This window comes from Pteropus medius, unplaced genomic scaffold (genome assembly GCF_902729225.1).
Source record: "Pteropus medius unplaced genomic scaffold, Ma_sr-lr_union100, whole genome shotgun sequence".
NCBI lineage: Eukaryota > Metazoa > Chordata > Mammalia > Chiroptera > Pteropodidae > Pteropus > Pteropus medius.
The window spans coordinates 7,211,011-7,222,785 of NW_024350927.1; the positions used below are offsets into that span (position 1 = coordinate 7,211,011).

Sequence of the window (11,775 nt, forward strand, 5' to 3'; positions counted from 1 at the left end):
GGCCCTGGGCTCTGGAGGCTACAGCGCGCAGAAGGGCAGGAAGGATGGATGGGCCGCAGAGCTGTTCCTGCTCAGGGTCCCTGGTGGCCCAGCCTTTGAGGCAGCCAGGGCTTCCCCAGGTCACAGCGTCGTCGGAAGGTCAACCCAACCCCGTGAGGGGACCCTGCGGCAGGAAAGGCAGGGCTCAGCGCAGCTCGGCCACGCTCAGACTAGCACTTAGGGAAGCTCAAGTTCAGGAGCCCCGCAAAAATAAACACGGGCTATAAATACGCCGGTGACTTTCTTCAAGGCGCAAGCGCGACCAGGAGAAGCGGCCACCGCACAAGTGCTCACTTGAGAAATTGTAAACGCGTAAGATTCACTTTGATCACCGCGCGACGCCGCGGGGCGGGGGCGGGGGCGGGGGCGGGGGCGGGACCCCTCCTCCAAAGGACCGCCCCCTTTCTGCGCCCCTACCCCCGCAGTGGGGGCGCCCCCACCCCGCGGCCTGACTCACACCGCGCCTTAAAGGGGCTCTCTCTTCTGGGGACCACCTGGCGGTGGGGGGGAGGGTCATTGTCCCTGGGGCAAGTGACACCCCCCCATCCCTTTCCGCTCAGAGGCTGACCTCTGGGCTTGGTCCCACATTTTCAACCAGGTTGGGCCTCCCCCACTCCCCACCTGCCTTCCCCGCTCCTTCCACCTCGCCCTTCCTCTCTGGGACAGTTGTTTTAGCCCTAAAATATGTTCAAGCACCCGCCTCGCCTCCCTGATCCCCATTTCGAGAAAATCCCACCCGGCCAATGACCGGCGCCCTCCCTTCCCGCCGCCACCTGCAGACCTCTCCAAAGCTGGGTTCTCACAGGCTCCCCCGATTCCTCCTGGCTCGCATCCCGCGCCCACCTCAAAGGACTGTTTTAATCAAGGCAATTTTTACGTTTACTGCATTTCAGACTCAAAGAAGGTGCGAGAGTATGACGAGGAGGAACTCCCCGAAGCCTTCGCCCGGATCCTCCGCTTGTGAACCTTTGGCCACATCTGCTTTGTCTCTCTCTCTCTATTTGTATTTATGTATGTGCTATGTATACATGTGGTTCCCCCCTAAACTATTTGCAAGTAAATTGCAGACGTCATGCGTCCTTATCTCTAAATACTTAGCTGTGTTTTCACTAAGGACAAGAGATGGTCACAGTACTGTTGGCAAAAGAAAGAGACTCTTCTCAGAACGTCGGGTGACCTCTGAGCTGCCCAGCGCAGTGGCCTGGTGGGCTCATTCTGTTTGACCCTCCCGCTCCTTCCCTTCCTCCTCTAAGTCTCTCCTGCCCGTTGGGGGCAGATCTCTCCGGCTCATGGCTCCTGTTTCGAGGATAGCCTCTTCCCGGAGGAGGCCTTGGAGTCCCACTTGTCAGCTGTCACCATACGGAATGCGCATGGCATCCTCATCCTGGGCCCCTCCCAGATTTCTACCTGAACCTCCAGGTTTTCTGGGCATCGCTGCCCGAAGCCTTGGCAGTCTTTCCACTCATCATTATAACCCGGACATGGAGTCGTGGTCCGGGCGCCCTCCCAGGCTGCTCTCCCGGGGGGGGGGGTCACCTCCCTCACCTTTGACCTCCGCCCCCTCCAGACTCTTGTCCAGTTAGTTATTGGTCATGAGCCCTGGCTTCTTTCGTCCTGACTCTCTCATCTACCTTTTCCATTCCTGTGAAACACCTGGGCACACCTCCACCCACACTCGCCTGTCAGCTGGACTTCCCCCCGGAGCCCCTTGTCCATGGATGGGTTCAGAACCGGGCTCCCCACAATGTGCCACTGTGGCATGTGAACTAAGCTGACGGGAACTGAGAACCTGTGGGCTCACAAGAAACTTTGACCTCTCCCTCCAAGAATTTAGATTAGGGGCCTCGCCCGTAGTAAAAGTTATCACCAGAAATAACTTTTTTTGGACCCAGGGCAAACCGCTCATCACTGAACACCCGCTCTTCTTCAAGGTCCAGCAATGACCTTGCACCCTCTGAAGCCCCGAGGTGATTCTTAGCTCAGAGCGTCCGATATGCCACATTTTAACTTCCTGTCTTTGAACATCTCATGCATGTGGGGTCTCCGATTCTCTCGCGAATGTGGGGTTCCCATGCATACGTACGTAACCAAATTTGGTCGTGTTCTCTTGTCAGCGCGTCTCGTGTCGATGTTATTGGCCACTCTGTCTCCACATTGTTCTTCGCTCCGTTTGAGCTTTCTCTGCCACGGTCGGGTCCTCTCTGAAGTGACATTGCTGCCCCCGACGTTCTCCCACTGGATTCTAAGAGTGGATTCTTCGGTCCCTGAAAAAATATTCAAAGGTCATGGGAGGAGGGAACATTTTCCGGGAAAAGGGTTATACTTTTCATGCGAGTTTTAAAGGAATTAGCAACCTCTCCCCCAGAAGAAAAGAAGCCTGTGTGTTAAAGTTCAAGTTCTCTGTGGGATCCAAGACCATTTCCTTTCGCCTCAATCCAGCTCATCCAGCTCAGTTCCCAGTTCTTCCTTGCAGCTCGGTGCTTCCCAAACTGGCTGGTCACAAGAACAACCTGAGGTCCTGGGAAAAAAACTCAGGTTCCTTGGCCCGTGCCCCGGGGATTCTGATTCAGAAGGTCTGAGTGGTGGCATTGGGGTGGGGGTGGAGGGAGCCCCAGGAATCTGCATCTAACAAGCAGGGGGCTCTGAATCAGCCAAGGGAATTTACACCCACCCCGTCCCTCCACTGGCAAATTCCTCCTTATCCTTCCGTGTCCAATTCGAACATCAGCACCTTGGACAAAGTCTTCACCAATTCCTCTTGCGTTAGTGAGGCAAAGACGATGTTGCTGTAACAAAGAGGCCCCCGGAAGCGATGCCTTACCTGACAGAGGGGCTTCCCTCTCCCTTCCCCATAACGCCCAGGGGGTGTGGGGTGCCAGGGGGGTGCTGCTCCCCGTCGCACCCTGTCTCACTTATTCCTGTCATGCTTTAGGTCTCTGCCAAGCCTGTCGGCCCAGAGAGGAGCAGTGGGAATGAGGGGGTCATGCCCAGTGCGTTAAGGCCCTACCAGGAAATCACACACCTGACCGGAGCTCACGTTAGCCAGAACGTGGTCATAGGGCCCCACCAGCTGCAGAGGCAGTTGGGAAATGTCATTTCTAGCAGGATGGCCCTGTGCCCAGTACCCACAGTCGCCTGCCCCGGCAGAAATAATTGCTGTGTTCTTTGTAAGAAAACTAAAACAAAGATGTATCGGGCGCTTAGTATGTCCAGGCGTCGTGGCCATGTTCTAACATCATTCTTTTCATCATCCCTGGATTTTACCAACACTGAGACAGCTGGGACTCGGCTCAGCACCGCTGCCCCCCGAGGCATGTTGAGTCGTCTCCTGGGGTACCAACCTCAGCTGGTTTTTGCATGTCTGCCTTCCCCACAGAGTATGTGTTCACTCAGTGTTATGCTACGTAGTGGATCGGAGTGGGATTATTAAATTAGCTCGTGAAAATCCCACAATGTCACCTCATTGGGTCACCTCAGCGGCTACTTTTGTCTCTTCCCCCTGTGTCCTCTGAGCGATCATTAGCTCTTGGTCCCCACGAGAGCTCAGGCAGAGCCTGGATGCCCCTCTCGGGGATGCCAGACTGGATTAGCTGACTCCTAAGACCCTCGGAAGCCTCACGTGCTGCGTCCTCCTCCACCTCAGCCACGACGCTTTCCCCCGGTGATGATGCAGAGCGTGTCCCTTCTTCCACTCAGCACGCCGAGCCCCAGGTACTCTCCGGCTGCTGAGCACTTGCCACTGTCGAGGAGGCCCCTGCACTCAGGAGTGAGCATCCCGAGTGGAAAACACAGGTAAACACACCGACAGGAAAACAAGCAACTCAGAGAGGAGAACTGGGAAGAAGATAAAATGGGACGAGACGAGAACTGTGTGTGTGAAGGTCAGGGAAGTTCTCTCCCAAGAGCGACAATTAAATGGGAGAAGAGACAGCCATGGACAGCGTTACTGAGAGGGAGATCAAGCTCCTGAGGTCCCCCAAGCAGCCGGCGTGGTCAGAGCAGAGTGGACGAGGAGAGACATAAGAGCACCGGGCCAGAGCCGGTGGCACAGGGATGCCCAGGCCAGGGCTTGGAACCTGTTCTAACGGGACAGTAAGTCGCGGTGACCATGAGCAGGGCGGTGACGCGAGTCTATCGAGATGGTGAGACATCCTCCCAGCTGCTACGCAGAAGGTGGATTCCGCAGCGCCGGACTGGACGCGGAGCACGTGATGGGAAGATGTTTGAGAGGCTTTGACTTGGGGGATCGCAGGGGAGACACGACGTGGAGGACCCCTGTTTCGTAGGTAGCCCGCAGGTCTTGCCGAAAGTGGTCCTCCCTAGTTACCTGCCATCTCCCCATCTCCCGCGGTATCGATGCTTAGGTGCTCAGACCACCTCGTCTCTGACTTTGCAGATTACACTCATGGTCGGGCTCCTCACACGGGCCTTAACCCTTCCTGGACGGTTCTCATTTGAGATACTCATAGACGTTGGCCCTGCCTTCGTTAGGCTCAGTCCCACTGGGAAGACAGACAAGGAACAAATAAAGACACAAATAAATCTAAAATGACACCCGTGAGGAGGGATACGCAGTGTCAGGAGGGCACACGGGGCGGTGGTGGGGGGGGGTGCTTGAGGCCTGGGAGAGCAGTCGAGGCAGGCTTCGAGGAAGGAGCTGACACGAAAGGAAGGAGAGGGCGGGCCGGACCCCACGTGAGCAGAGTCATCAGCGTGTGCAAAGGCTCTGAGGCAGGAGGGTCAGGTTCCTTCCAGGAATTTTTATTGAGCAAGGAAGGTAGGATGGGGACAAGCGTGGGTGGCTTTGTTTGTTTGTAGCTAGAGGAAGCCAGAGGCTGTCCTTTATGGTCTCCGGGTCATCTGCGAGGATGAGAAAGCAGGTCAAAGGCTCAAAGAGCCCAGAGCGTTTGATAAAGGCATTTCTGAAACAGCATTTCCCAGACTTTTCTTGATTTAATGGGGGTGGGGGGTGGGGGCGCGGAAAGCTATGTCGCTGGAAATGTATATTTGATCCAGAGATGGTTCGGTTTTATTGGAAGCCGATGGTTTATACTGATGATCCAAGTTCTTCCGAAATCTCACCACTAACCCAGAAAAGATCAAACACAATCAGTTTGGCATTTATAAGCGCCTGTGGCTCTGACATTCTTGGGTAGGATTCTTGAATAATCCCACAGAGAGAGAGCAGGAAGGGCCAGTCACTTAGTCGGTCATCATTTTACCCCGGTGAAAATTCCAGGACAGTCCGACGTTTGTCAAAACTGCGAAAAGACCGTTTGAAGGAGATCTTCTGTATTTCTGGCTCCCGGAAAACGGCCTACAAAATTTTTCTTCATTAAGTAAAGAAAGTGGCTCCTTAGGCTAGTGAGCATGAATCGTCCATTAGAACACACATGCCACACCCCCTTTTTATTTATTTATTCTCTGCTATTAACTTGGAGCATGTGGAAGATGCTCCTCCTGCTCACCCCTGCCCTGCTTTTTAAAGGAGGTCACTGGGGAGAAATTGCCACATTGTGAAACTTGGGAAATGTCCGCCATTTGTAGAAGAAAAAAAAGTTTTCTGTAACCTGGAGCAATATGCATGTAAAAGCAACATCGAAAAACAAACAAGAAGCTGGAAGGAGGAAGGTGCTTGAAGACAACGCTTTAATTTCATTTTTCTCAATGAAAGGGTACTCGATTTAAAACAGAAAAAGAATTACAGAGTCGGGGTACCAAAATTAAGACATTTTTTCTACAAACCCTAAGAACATTGACACTGGAGATGAACCCGAGGGGTGGGGGTGGGGGCGGAGTGCGCACGATTTCAGAAGGGTGGGAATGTTGATACAAACCTTTCAACCCTGGGAATTTATCCCAAGGAAATCATTTGAATGAAAAAAGAAAAAAGTTGTATCAACACAACGCTTATTGCTTCATTATTTGCAACACTGTAAAGAAGTTAGACTTCATCCCCGAGCGTGGGAGCAAGGCGTTGGGCGTGAGTCGAACGGTCCAGTGGCACTTAGGATCCCATGGCACTTAGGTGTGGAGGGCGAGCTCACGGCGGGAGGACGGTGGGCAAGGTGGTGGCGACTCGGTCCACACGGGACGAAGAAGACGGATGAGGCTGTGGCATCCAGGGTAGAGAGGAGAGTTCAGTCCGTGGGGTGTTTAAAGGGTCCTTTAAATGTCTGCAGGCGGACATGGGGGAGAATCTAGAATGACACAGTTCGGCGTTTGGTAGTGTCACCGAAGACGATGGTGGAGAATCCAGGTGAACGAGTCTGATGTCTTCCCGTCGGATCGTTTGGGGGCTGGAGTGAGGCAGGTGGAGGGCACAGGTAGTTCTGATGCTGAGTTTGAACGACCCACATAATACCCAGGTCAGAGCATCAAGGAGAAGGTGACAAAAAACGTGAGAGAGAGAAAGGTGGCTGGTGATATATAACAATAAATAAACGTTTCCCATAAAAAGCGCGAGGTCGCTGTTTGCCTTCATCCTGTCTGGTCTTTCAGAGGCAGCTGACGCCGTTGACGGCCTCCGTGAGTTCTTGAACTCACACCTCCTTCAGCTTTTCTTCCTTCTGCATTTGTATCTTTCCTTTCCATTTAAAAAAATTATTTAAAAATAGATATTTCTTCCAAAGTAGTCTATTTTTACTATAGGGGGAAAAAAAACCCTAAATAACTAAATATAGATAACTAAAATATAGATAACTAAATATAGGTAACTAAATATAGATAACTAAAAAGAAAAATTAAAGTCAGAGAGCATTTCGGTGTATATCCTTCCAGCTCTTACCAACCCTTCGAGTGCTACCTGCTTACCTGGTCTGATCGCCCCCTCCCTCCCACGCATGCAGCCTCTTCCTACAAATATTTATCACGGTTAAAATTAAATAATTATTTGTATTGTTACTTCTCTAAAAAGCTGACTTGTTTAATGAATGAATTCATTTAAATGCATTTTTTTTTACCAAAATGAGACCGGTCGGTAGATAACGTTCTATAGTGTATTTTTCTTGCGGGTTAACACGCCGTGAACAATCTTTACGCACCCAGACGTCTGCCTTAGATATATTTCCACATACGTTTCTACCTGCTTCTTTGATTACCTTCTAAAAATGGAATCTCTGGGTCGAAAAATATGCCAGATTTCCAGCTTTCGATGCACGTTGGCAAAAGTCTGTCTATTGACGCTTCCATTTTTTTGCTATACTGAAACTTTTTTGCCCTATTACAAAAAAATAGTGCATACGAACTACAGACAGAATGCAGATCAACAAGCAGATAAAGGAAGGGCGAGGAGCCTGGACTCCAGTTTGCAGTTTACGGCCCCTCCTCGGGTACATGTCCCCCCAACGGTCTCTGCGGGTGCCCCGGGGGAGTCACACTGCTGCTGGAGTCGCAGCTTTAGTGGCGGGTGACCTTCGGCAAGCTCCTGTTTTCTCACCTATAAACTGCAGTAGCAGCCCATCCCAGGATGTCCTGAGAACTCGTGACGAGCATTTACAGGACAAGCACTTAGCCCAGCGCCCGGCACACTACTCACTCTCAAGCCATGCGCTATAATATGGTTCGCACCCTGCCTTCCTAGCCCGGATACGCTTACGGACATCCTGCCTTTGTACCAGGCGGGCGCTTCCAGCTCCAGACTTGTCGATGAACCCTGGACCGACGGCTCCAGCCGCGCCGGCTGTCAGTGCCACACTTGGCTGGTGTCAAATTTTCTTACGGTTCCAACCAACCTAGCTCTAGCTACAAGCTCCTCCTCCCCACTGCCTTTCCCCGTCTTCGACACTGTCACCTGTCCTCAGAGGCTCCCAGGCGCGAGCACCCAGAACATCCCCTCCCCCTCCTACATAACTGGTTTCAAGCAGTTCTGTTTATCCACTCGACAGAGCGTGGCTGGCGTCACACATGCCCGGCTGAGATCTCGGCCCTGTGGCTGACCCGCCACGTGACCACGAGCAGCTCCCTCCCTTCTCTGGGCCTCAGTCTCGTCGTCTGTAAGATGGGGCGACAGCAGGCCTGCCACTTGGGGCTGTGGTTCTGGCAGCAGAGGTGGCTCGCGTTAAGGGCTTAGCGCCCTGCCCGTCACGAGGTGGGCTCTCAAAGCGGGAGCCGCCATCAGCAGCATCACCGTCATCGTGGTCATCTTGTGCACTCGGCCTCTGCCGTGGCTCAGGCCCAGTTCCGGCCTCTGAAGGGCAGAGGCGGCCCCCCAGCGGGTCCCCACTGTCAGCCCCTCCCAGGCCAGATCTCGATGTGTTGCCATGGCATGTCTGGAGCTTGTCACTCCGACTCAAGACTCTCGATGGCTCCCAACCACCTACCACCTGGAGCCTGAATTGTCCTAGCACGTTTCCAGCCTGGTCACTCCTCTGCCCGCACCCCACCCTCCCTGGCTTCCGCCTCTCCCCGACTCTGCATCAACCTGCCTAAGTGTTCTCTGGCTTCTCCCCGCTCCCTCTGGGAGGACACAGTGTCCCAGAACCCCAGCAGCCTCTCCGCCCAGCTCGAACACCCTCCTTCAGCTGCTCTTCCCGAATCTTCTTGGTGGCATTCGACTCCCCTCCCCTGGGCCCCGCACTGCAGGCCGCGTGGAGCGTGGAGCGTCTCGCCTCCACCGGTGACTGTGCCCTCCTTGGCGGCAGACACCCTACTCTGCACCCACCTCCCCCACCCCCCAGCTCCCCTCCGCAGACTCTCAATGTTTGTCAACGGCACTGTTAAGAAATCATGTTCTTCTGGGATTTTGATGTGCAAAAGTTTACCCGCAGGCCAAAAGTTTTACAGAGATCATGCCCCTTCCCTGTGACTTATTGTGAGATGACAAGGGCCAAGAATTTCATAGACTGCAGTGTCCCTCAGCAGATGCCCCGACTCGCGTGTCCTGACCGCTTTAGCCCTGTTTTTCCACGAGGATGGGATGAACACAGAAAATACAGGATGTATCTCATCTCTTTCCTGTTCCCGGGAGGGCGAGGGGACAGACAGTGGCCAGCAGTGCCAGCCCACCCCTGCCCTGGGCAGGGTGGTGGCGGTGGCAGCTCCGCAGAGCGGGGTGGGGCCCCGCCTTCTTTTCCTGAAGGCATGTTAAGTTTCAAGTGACTCTGTTCCGTCCTGTTCAGAGATGATGCAACCTGACTCGAGAGGAAGTGGGGGGGCGCCTTCCGACTACAAGCTCAAGAATGTCACGTCGCCGGAGTGTTCTCCACATTCCCAGAAATGTGCTGTGGTGGAAAAGGGGGCGGATGGCTCAGGGCCCCCCAGGCTGAACGGGACGGGCGGGCGGGGAGTGTGTCCCCCACACGTCTGGGAGCCGCCGCGGCCCCAGTAAACACAGCACGGCTTTTTAGGGAGCTGGAATGAAGGGGTCCGAGGTCCGCCTTGCACTCGTGCGACGCCTTAGCTATCCAGGTGTGCGACCGACCCCTCAGTTGTGGTTTTAGAGATTTGCTCTGCAGGGGGCTCCCGTGGTGAACTCCCCTCTTCAGAACCCTCGGGCATGACTCCAACCTGGCTGTTTCTTCCTGGTCTTCGCGATGTCTCGCTCCCTCGTTCTCCAAATGAAGCCTTTTTTATTTTTTTCTAGTCGAAGGACCTGGAAAATTATTTCAAGGGCAAGAATTTGGCAACCATCCCTGTTCCAGAGCGTAGCCACCTGTTCCTTCCCTCCCACCTCTGGGCGCTGGGCCACAGGGCTAATGAGCCGTGAGGCAGAGCAGGTCGCCAGCCTGCCCTGCAGAGGCCTCCTCCAAGCCACAGTCCTCACGCACCCCGCACCCAGCAGAGCTCCCTTCCTGCCCGCCTGTCTGCAGTCACTGTTCCAAGGCCAACAGACCAAGGCGACACTGACCCGTGGATACCCCCCCAGGCTTTATTTCCAAACACCTATTTACTCGCTTGATAGAGAGAAGACTCAGGCTTCCCAAGGTCGCTCATAGGAATCTCTCACCCACCAAAGGTAAAGGGGTGCAGCGCGAGCTCTGAAGAATCCCCGAGAGTCTCAGGACCACAGATGAGTGAGTGATGAGGAGGGAGCCCGGAGGAGCGCGTGGGCGCCACGGGCCCGCCCGCCCGCCACCGGCGTATCTCAGCATCTCCCGAGCGCATTGCCACTGAAACCGTCTCTGCCCTGTGAGGCAATGCTTTTTTGTCCACGTGGCAAAGTGATAAAGACGCAGCTCTCTCTGCCCTCCCGGGCCTCGGAGAGGGAGCCTGAAGCCCTTCCCGGACGTGATGGGAGGCGGTGGAATGGCAGCCTGAGGCTCCCCGGTGGAGGGGAGCTGGGCAGACCGTGGCTGACGCCCCCGCTTCCCGTTTCCTGGCTGTGAGCTGGTTGCTCAACCTCTCCGGGTTCACTGGCCACATCCGAAGACCAGAATCATGTCAGCACGCGTCTCCTAGGACTGTGATCAGGACCTGGCGCCTCACGATGCTGCTGATGCTCGATGGATGAATAAATGCCATGACCCCTCCTCTCTGGGAGATGTTGATTTCCAGGTGATGCTTTTAGGGGTGGGGCTCACCATCTTGGCGTTTCACGACCTTGAGCCTTGCCCCATGGGGTCTCTGCAGCTTAAATCCCACAGCCCCCCAGGGCTGAATGTTAAACACCAACAGAGCCCAGCTGAGACTCAAAAGGCACAGGACGGAGAGTCTGTGCCATCGACAGGTGCTGCCTTAAACATTTCCCAAATGAAAGCATCGGCTGAATGGTGTGTGGGGGGCGGTGAGGGGAGCAGTTTGCAGCCCCTTTTCCACGTCTCCTTCCGGGGATGAAATCAGCGGGAAGAAATGGCTACGTTCACCTTCTAACCTGAGAATTCTTCAGACACCAGCTGAGATGGGGTCCCCCTCACATCCTGAGTTGGCGGTCCCTCGGGAGAGGCTACAGGGGAGGAAAGCTGGCCCTCAAGCTTACACCCCTGCGGGGCCTGAGCCTCTGTCACCCTGGAGGCTACCGCAGAGGTCCCCACTGGCTGCTCAGCTCCTGCCAGCCCCTGCTGGTGCGTGGCAGTGCAGACACACAGGACCCAAACTACCCCTATGTGTGTCACCTAGAGAAGCTAGCCAGGCTGATGCATGTAGGTTCCTGGAGTTTAGAGTTTTGTGTGTTACAAAGCAGGACAAGAGGCCCCCTGTCACCCAGAGGCCACGCAGGGTGGCGGAATGAGCCCCTCGGCCCACCTGCTGGTCCTGTGCACTTGGCCACCACAGCCCGAGGCCACTGTCACCTGCTCCAAGCCTGACTTCCTCACTATGAAAAGAGATTAGAAAAGATCTTTTCTATCTCCAGAAATATCTATGATTCTGAGCACGCGAGGCTCGTTTTCTGCTCGTGAAAACCTAGTGTGACGGACAACGCGGGATCTTCCAGTTTCCTGGCCACGAAAACACATTTTTATAATTCTCGGTGGGAGAAAACAGTGGAGAAGGATCTATGCTCCAAGCACCATTCCGTGACCCGGATTTAACACGGGAGAAATCTCCCAGGACCTCAGACCCTGGGCTCGGCGGACAGCGCAAGGTGAGTCACCAAACACCCCTTCTGCCGTTGGCCAGGGGACAATAAAGAAGGCGATCGGCAGCATATAAAATTACTAAAACCCTCTCCATGACGACGTCTCATCATTTTTGCTCTCTTTCGAAAGCGTTATTATTGGGAAATGGATCGAGAACGTGAGGCTTAACTGAGCATCGTATCTTCAATTAGCCAGAGTCGCTTTGGCCCAGGGCCCGCCA

The 11,775-nt window shown here is 54.4% G+C and overlaps 2 long non-coding RNA genes across 2 annotated transcripts; both read right to left on the reverse strand.

Annotated features, from left to right (window-relative positions):
• Nucleotides 1-2,120: 2,120 nt before the first annotated feature.
• On the reverse strand, nt 2,121-2,797 carry LOC120585725 (uncharacterized). The gene is made up of 3 exons (XR_005648492.1): nt 2,711-2,797; nt 2,394-2,557; nt 2,121-2,303 (listed from the first exon to the last, which is right to left on the reverse strand). It is a non-coding gene; the product is annotated as an uncharacterized LOC120585725 (long non-coding RNA).
• A 5,941-nt stretch (nt 2,798-8,738) lies between these two features.
• On the reverse strand, nt 8,739-10,744 carry LOC120585854 (uncharacterized). The gene is made up of 2 exons (XR_005648545.1): nt 9,990-10,744; nt 8,739-9,631 (listed from the first exon to the last, which is right to left on the reverse strand). It is a non-coding gene; the product is annotated as an uncharacterized LOC120585854 (long non-coding RNA).
• Between the last annotated feature and the right edge of the window lie 1,031 nt (nt 10,745-11,775).